General features: G+C 41.8%; 1 pseudogene; it reads right to left on the bottom strand.

Annotated features, from left to right (window-relative positions):
- Positions 1–5,139: 5,139 nt before the first annotated feature.
- LOC121564126 lies at positions 5,140–5,317 on the bottom strand (annotated as a pseudogene).
- Between the last annotated feature and the right edge of the window lie 3,403 nt (positions 5,318–8,720).

Here is an 8,720-nt window from a genome sequence, read left to right as displayed (position 1 = left end):
ATATATGCCATATGCCTATTTAGTGTTTGGATTGATTTCCCAATTAACACTTAACTTATTTTAAGAAGAAACGATCAGCCCTCTGCCTGTTTACACAAGTTTTAGCCCATGATGTCACGCCCTGGCTCTGGGGACTCTTAAATGTTGAGCCAGGGTGTGGATTTTTCTTTGTTTAGTTTTCTATGTTTTTTGTTCTAGATCGTTTAGATCTATGTTGGCCAGGTGGTTCCCAATCAGAGGCAGCTGTAGCTCGTTGTCTCTGATTGGGGACCATACTCAGGCAGCCTGTTGGCACCAGTTAGTTTGTGGGATCTTGATCTGTAAAGGTTTGGTGTATGTAACCTCAGGACTTCACATATCGTTTCGTTTTGTTGTTTTGTTCATGTGTTGTGTATCAATAAAGATGTACGCTTATCACGCTGCGCCTTGGTTCCACGAGTCATCAGTCAACGTGCGTGACAGAAGATCCCACCTAAAGAGGACCAAGTAGCGTGTCCAGGAACAGACAGCCTATACTTGGGAGGAGATCCTGGACGGGGAAGGGATCCTGGACTTGGGAAGAGATTCAGGCCGGAATGGATCGCCGTCCTTGGGAGGAGACTGTGGAGGCACGCTACAGAGAGGAGCAGTGGCAACACAGAGGGTACCGGCCGAGGAGGAAGCCCGATAGACAGCCCCAAGAAAAATGTTTGGGGGGGCTAAAAGGGTGGTTGGCGGAGCCTAGAGTTAGAGCAGAGCCAACTCCCCATACTCAGGCTAGGAAGCGTGAGACTGGGCAGGCTCCGTGTTATGCGGAGCCACGTACTGTGCCGTGAGTGTTCCGGCACAGTCCTGTACGTCCGGTGCTAGCACCAAGCCAGTGGTGCGTGTTCCCAGTCCAGCCCGGCCTGTTCCTGCTCCCCGCACCAAGCCAGTGGTGCGTGTTCCCAGCCCGGTCCGGCCTGTTCCTGTCCCTCGCACCAAGCCAGTGGTGCGCGTCGCCAGCCCGGTCCGGCCCGTTCCTGCTCCCCGCACCAAGCCTGTGGTGCGCATCGTCAGCCCGGTCCGGCCCGTTCCTGCTCCCCTCACCAAGCCAGTGGTGAGCGTCGTCAGCCCGGTCCGGCCCGTTCCTGCTCTCCGCGCCAAACCAGTGGTGCGTGTGTCCAGTCCGCCACGGCGCGTGCCTGTTACACCGGTGCCTGGTCCGGCACCGGTCAGCTGCTCCACTCCGGAGGCAGAGCAATCCGCTCCACCGGTGTCCAGTCCATCTCCGGCCAGCGGCTCCAGTCCGGAGCCAGTAAGGTTTGGTCCACCGTCGTCGGGTCCAGCTCCAGTCAGCGGGACCAGACCAGGGGCGCAACGGGGAGGTGGAGAAAAGGTGGTGGTCACGCCCGGAGCCGGATCCGCCTCCGAGGCGGAAAGCCCACCCGGCCCCTACCCTCTTGTGTTTGTGTGGCGGAGGAGAACTGGGTGAAAGTGTTGTCGTCAGATGAGACCAAAATCGAGCTCTTTGGCATCAACTCAACTCACCGTGTTTGGAGGAGGAGGAATGCTGCCTATGACCCCAAGAACACCATCCCCACCGTCAAACATGGAGGTGGAAACATTATGCTTTGGAGGTGTTTTTCTGCTAAGGGGACAGAACAACTTCACCGCATCAAAGGGACGATGGACGGGGCCATGTACCGTAAAATCTTGGGTGAAAACCTCCTTCCCTCAGCCAGGGCATTGAAAATGGGTCGTAGATGGGTATTCCAGCATGACAATGACCCAAAACACACGACCAAGGCAACAAAGGAGTGGCTCAAGAAGAAGCACATTAAGGTCCTGGATTGGCCTAGCCAGTCTCCAGACCTTAATCCCATAGAAAATCTGTGGAGGGAGCTGAAGGTTCGAGTTGCCAAACGTCAGGCTCGAAACCTTAATGACTTGTAGAAGAGCTGCAAAGAGGAGTGGGACAAAATCCCTCCTGAGATGTGTGCAAACCTGGTGGCCAACTACAAGAAACGTCTGACCTCTGTGATTGCCAACAAGGGTTTTGCCACCAAGTACTAAGTCATGTTTTGCAGAGGGGTCAAATACTTATTTCCCTCATTAAAATGCAAATCAATTCATAACATTTTTGACATGCGTTTTTATGGATTTTTGTTGTTGTTATTCTGTCTCTCACTCTTCAAATAAACCTACCATTAAAATTATAGACTTATCATGTCTTTGTCAGTGGGCAAACGTACAAAATCAGCAGGGGATCAAATACTTTTTTCCCTCACTGTATGTCAGCGGAAACCACAGCTACGTAGAAGGAACGTTTCACAATAACGTTATCATGACTTATTTAGGGACTAAAATAACTTTGGTCACGTCCTGGAACGTAATTTTGTTAGCTGGGAAAGCTCACTCTAGAAACGTATTCCAGTTACTGCCTGCCAGCTGGAATGGAAATCTTTGCCAGTGGGTGTGCGTGTGGAAACTACCTGCTCCTCCCCTCTGAAGCATAGGTTACTGTATCCTACTGACAACGTTACAAGCATGATTCAGAAATTAGGGAGATATGTTTAATTTGAGAACAATGGATGAACTTTTTCAATGCTAGTTAAGGATACTATAGTCACCACGTTTCACATTGGATTTATTAACGACATAAAGGTACGACCTGTTTTTAATTCTAGTGCTACACTGCACTGCACAAACAAGGTTGTTAGCTAGCTAGCTAACAAAGTTTGTTGCTAACCAACCTAGCACCGCACCAAACACACAGGGTTAGCAGGCTAGCTAACATCTGCTCTGGTCCAACGTTAAACCAACTCTGAAGTTCAAAGACATTCAAAGTTCCTCCATAGAAGCCGCTCCTCCGTAGGTATAATTCTGTGGGCCTAATTCAGATAATGCAGGTCATAACAAGATGCCCAGATCTTCAATGTAAGCTTTCTCTATCCTCTAACGAGCTCTCCACACCCGCAAAATGTCGCACCCTTACACTGTGATTGGCAGCACAGTGTGCTCTGAATGATTTTTCTTATACAGATACTCTGTGGTGTACTAGTGTATTTATTCTCCCACTTGGATGTCACTTCCACAAGCTTTAAATTGAGGGCCAGGTTGTCAGGATGGGTAATGTACTGTACACATTAATTACAAGTACTCCCAAAGATACACTTCATTTTAAATAGCTAAATCCTGTGTAACAACTAGTAATTACATTGTACTTGGCTAACATTACATGTACTATGCTTTGAAATAGTGTCTTATTCTTTATCTGGGATTTGGATTTGTAAAATGTATTATAAAATGTATTTAATATATGTCTGATTAGGCTCAGGTAGCATCAGGTTTGTATTTTCATGCTGATCAAAGCTCTAATCATATCCAGACATTTATAAGCGTTATAATGCTTTTGAATGACACTTCCGGTTTTGGCGGAAAATACCGGGTTACCCGGGAGAAAAGTGATTTATTCTCGGGATGGAACATTTGTAAAACACAGGGGAAATATTAAACCCTGATGCGCATTCCAGTTGATTCACAAGACACCAACTAAGTAACTTACATATACGGTATCTTCATTAGGCCTAATGGCATTTCATGTCCATGATAGGAAGTTTGTTGTAGTGACTCAGTAAGGCTAATTGTAAAAGTAACCCTCTAAAGTGCCATGTTTGTACAGTTTATTATGTGGAGGAAACATTTAGGCAGCCAGGACCATACACCAGGACCGCTCCGTAGGCCGCACTGTAGGCCTAGCTCTTACTGCAGTCCAGTGCCATGGACATCTTTGAAGTTTGGCCTCTAGTAATTTAGGAGGGCAACTTTATGAAGGCCTCCTCACCCTGGCCTTATCGTACAAGGCTCTACAGACATATAAAATAAAGACAGGCTATTTTTACATATTATTTGCGTTGATTATGTATTGAAGTCAAGTGGTTCAACATTAAAATATAGTTGGATGGACCACACAGGACTGCTTGGAAAATGCGACGGTCGGTGGAACACTTGCGCCACCAAGTGGACAATTGCTTCAGTTCTCTTGTGGCATCAACGCTACCAGAGATATGTGATATAAGATCAAATGTTATGTCAATATTATTATCTCTAAATTGATTCCGCCACCCGTATTTCATATATTATTATTCAGATTTAGCTGTTAATCTGGATTTAATTTCATAAACGCTTTCTGTCATTTCCGATTGGAGGTCAGAGAACCACGTGACTTCCGAACCTACCAATGTGTTACTTTGTAACAGTCAAAAGTGGTTATTCCCAACGTTGATCAACTCCCAATCTATGCCAAGATTTTTTAAAAGCATTATCTTTGATATTTGGCGGACAGTTTACAGAGCTACGTTTTGTGTAAACGTCATCGAATTTGACGTGTCCGAGAATGGGACCTATCTCCCGAAATCATTGCGTTTTCTCTTCTTGGCTAAGATGAAGTGTAGTATCTGGAGTACAAGTTTTTATTGACCACATATAGTCGATGCGAGAGGCTCTGGTGCCATCACCACAATTTTTGTTTTAGATTCCGTCTCTCACAGTTGAAGTGTAACTATGCTATAAATTACAGACCTCTACATGCTTTGTAACTAGGAAAACCTGCAAAATCGGCAGTATATCAAATACTTGTTCTCCCCACTGTACATGTCAACTGCATATATTTGAGTCTTGTGAAATAGCAGGCCTATCAAATAATGACTTCAGACAAATACATCAGATAACGTTACCGGTATGTGAGGCAGTTCATGTTACCAGTACATGACTTTAGCACATTTAATAGTTTATACTGTATAGTCTTCCAGTGTATATATTTCCAATCATAACAATTGTCTTCTTTTTGTTAAACTACTTTATTACTTAGCTATTTGTGTATATTTTTGATCATGTGTATTGCACTGTTGAGGAGAGCTTGCAAGTAAGCATTTCACTGTACCATTTACACCCTGTATCCTGTGGAGGTGACGAATAAACTTTGATTAGAAGATTAATGCACCATTGATATCAGCTATCATAGTCAAGATAACGGTGACTGACTTGACCAGCACTCTCTAGCCATCATTGACATTGAGATGAACTTGCCTAAATGTGAAAATACAATATACATCACGATCATAACTAATTAAAACTAAGCAACTGCGTTAACTCTGCATGATTTGTTTTCACAATGAGAGGGGGTGCACCGTTCCTGGAGGTACTGCAATACCAGGTCGATGCGTGGAGTGGACGGAGCAAGCCCCTATTCCATCTCCCTATTCCAAAAATCAATTTAATATATGGTCCCCAGATAGGGGACGTATCAGATATTAAACTGATAAGAACAGATTTTTTTTTTTTTTGGAAAAATAATTTTTATTTTCATTTCACATTCAAATACAAGTACAAATTCAGTGCATAACGTTGTACATAACATGGGTTTACAAAACAGTACCTTAACCGTATAAAAATAGCGAAACTCCTAAAAAAAAGTGCTGTTCTGAGGAACCTGACCAGCTAAAAGGCCAACATTCAAGAAATGCATGTAAACAATTGCCTCTAACAATCTCCCAAAGCTGATCTTTCAAAGGAATAAAAACTATTATAGAAATAAAAACATACAGATATACCAAAGGGAACTCTGAATAAACCTCAGTGTATATTGAATATTTACAAAGACTTAGCCTACATTTCAATTTAAACGACAGAATACAGTTATACATAGGCCTATATATAGGCTATAAAAAACGTTTACAAAGAAGGGTATATCCCTTTCCATCTATATTTAACAGATGTGATGCCCCACTTATCTATTTCGAATTGTATTTTTTTCCAAATTTCTTGTTTTATAAATTAAACCAATCCCGTCGGTGACCACTTGAGGGTGTCATTGACCGCACCACATCTGGCCTCCCAAAGTTTGGTCTTGATAAGGGACACCAGAGTTACTAATTCTAATAATTGCACCTTTTCCGCATTTTTTAGTTCAAATTTGGCTACCCCTTCATAATCAATGTTTTTTAAAATATTAAAATCTATTTTAATTTTCTTCCAAACTATTTGGGCAAAAGAGCATTCCCATAAAACATGGCGAATTGTTTCAATTGCGAAACAGTTGTCCCTGGGACAAAATTTATTCAGGGTCAAATTATGATCATATAATGTTGAACGGACCGGAAGACGTCTGTGTAAAACAAGCCAATTGAAATCTTTCAGTCTGTTGTCTAAACCTTTTAATTGTGCCCGTAGCCAGGTGGAAGGTGATATTGGTAATCGGTCTCTAGGACAACAATTTTCTATCAATTTCACATATAGCAGTCTGTGGTTGATTACATTTTCTTTTACTTTGCAGACAGGGTTTTTCCTTGCCCATTCAACTATTTTCTTAAAATGTAAATGGGATAATTTCAGCTTTTGGCTTACTATTATCCCACTCCACCATAAACCTTAACGGTATGGACAGCCAGAATTTGATTAATATATGACATTTGTGTACAGAAGACGACAAAAAGACAACAAACGTTTGAGTAGAACAACGCATCTAGTTTGAGAGGAATATGAGGGAAATCCCTTCCACCAGCCTCTATAGGCTGGTACATCCCATCTCTCCGGATGTACTCATATCCCCCAAAAAGAAATTAAACAGTACACGTATGAACATTTTCCTTAGAGACACCGGCATGGGAAACACATATGCAAGGTGGAGTAATGAAGGCAGAATGTCCGCCTTCAGCACTAACACCTTGCCACTAAAGATAGTCGCCTCACTTTCCACAGTCCCAATCTTTTATTAAGCGAAAGTAGTTTTTCTTTCCAATTAACCATGTCATCTTTAATTTCATTTCCGAAAGATATCCCGAGCACTACCATTGGTCCTGTGCACACAGTCAAACCACATAACTGATCAGATCTCCATTTCCACTGTCCCATATATTTTATTTCTGTTTTATTCTTGTTAATCCTAGACCCGGAGGCAACAGAGAACTCATCAATGACTTTGATAACCTCTTTCAAGCTCAGGTCGTCTTGTAAATATAAAATGGTGTCGTCCGCGTATTGTGAAATTTTTAGAATATCCCCTCCAGGTAATATAATGCCTTTGATGTTGTAATTTGTCCTAATTGCACATGCGAAAGGTTCAATATATAAAACATACAATAGAGCAGAGAGACACCTCGTAATTGCTTGATTACATTTCCAATATTCCCATTAATATTTACTCTGCTTCCCACATTACTATAAAGAATTTTTACCCATTTCATAAAATTCTTTCCAAAACCACATTTTTTTCAGAACTCTAAACAAAAACTCATGGTTTACCATGTCAAAGGCTTTCCTGGTCCAAATTTACAGTAATAGCTGGCAGGTGCCTTTCCTCTAAATATGCTTGAACGTCTCTGTGCAATTGCAAGTTCCAGGTTAACTTTCTCCCTACCACACCACATGTTTGGTCTAAACCAACAACATATGCCATGGCAGAAGACAGACGATTAGTTATGGCTTTACTTAATAATTTATAGTCTACACACAACATTGTTAAAGGTCTCCAATTTGCTAGTGTTTTGAGGTCTCCCTTTTTGTAAAGTAGCGAGATTACCCCCTCGCACATTGAACCTCCCATATGCTCCAAACCAAAAATAATTCTTAAATACTTCCAAAAGATGACATCCAATTAAATCCCAAAACACTATGTAAAACTCTTTAGAGAGCCCATCCACTCCTGGTACTTTGTTATCTTTCATACTCTTCAGTGCCATATAGACACTTGATCTTAGCCAAAAGGCCGAGAAGCGATACCGCAATGGTTTCGGGAGGAAGGTGCCGTTCTCGGGCACGTCATATTCGATTGCGTTTACACAAAACGTAGCTCTGTAAACTGTCCGCCAAATATCAAAGATAATGATTTAAAGAAAATCGTGTCATAGATTGGGAGTTGATCAACGTTGGGAATAACCACTTTTGACTGTTACAAAGTAACAAATTGGTAGGATCGGAAGTCACTAGGTCATCTGACCTCCAATCGGAAATGACAGAAAGTGTTTATAAATTAAATCCAGATTAACAGCTAAATCAGAATAATAATATATGAAATACGGGTGGGGGAATCAATTTAGAGATAATAATATTGACATAACATTTGATCTTATATCACATATCTCTAGTAGCGTTGATGCCACAAGGGAACTGAAGCAATTGTCCACTTGGTGGCGCAAGTGTTCCACCGACCGTCGCTTTTTCCAAGCAGTCCTGTGTGGTCCATCCAACTACATTTGAATGTTGAACCACTTGACTTCAATACATCATCAACGCAAATAATATGAACAATAAAAATAGCCTGTCTTTATTAATAATACCGTATATGTAAGTTACTTAGTTGGTGTCTTGTGAAACAACTGGTATGCCAATAGGGTTTAATATTTCCCCGGTGTTTTACAAATGTTCCATCCCGAGAATAAATCACTCTTCTCCCGGGTAACCCGGTATTTTCCGCCAAAACCGGAAGTGTCATTCAAAAGCATTATAACACTTATAAATGTCTGGATTTAATTAGAGCTTTGATCAGCATGAAAATACAAACCTGATGCTACCTGATCAGACATATATTAAATGCATTTTATGAGCCCTACATTAACAACATTTAATGAGCCCAAGCCCCAAAAAAGGCCAAATGATTGTGTGGTTTCCCAATAGGTCCACCAGGTCCTCACTTACAATGACTGGAAAACATTGTTGCATTTAAACTTCGTATCACCAGTTAGTGTGATGAACGTGATAAA

Source organism: Coregonus clupeaformis, unplaced genomic scaffold (genome assembly GCF_020615455.1).
Source record: "Coregonus clupeaformis isolate EN_2021a unplaced genomic scaffold, ASM2061545v1 scaf2088, whole genome shotgun sequence".
Classification (NCBI taxonomy): Eukaryota; Metazoa; Chordata; class Actinopteri; order Salmoniformes; family Salmonidae; genus Coregonus; species Coregonus clupeaformis.
The sequence above is the reverse complement of the archived record's forward strand: the minus strand, read 5'-3'. Positions and strand labels throughout refer to the sequence as shown.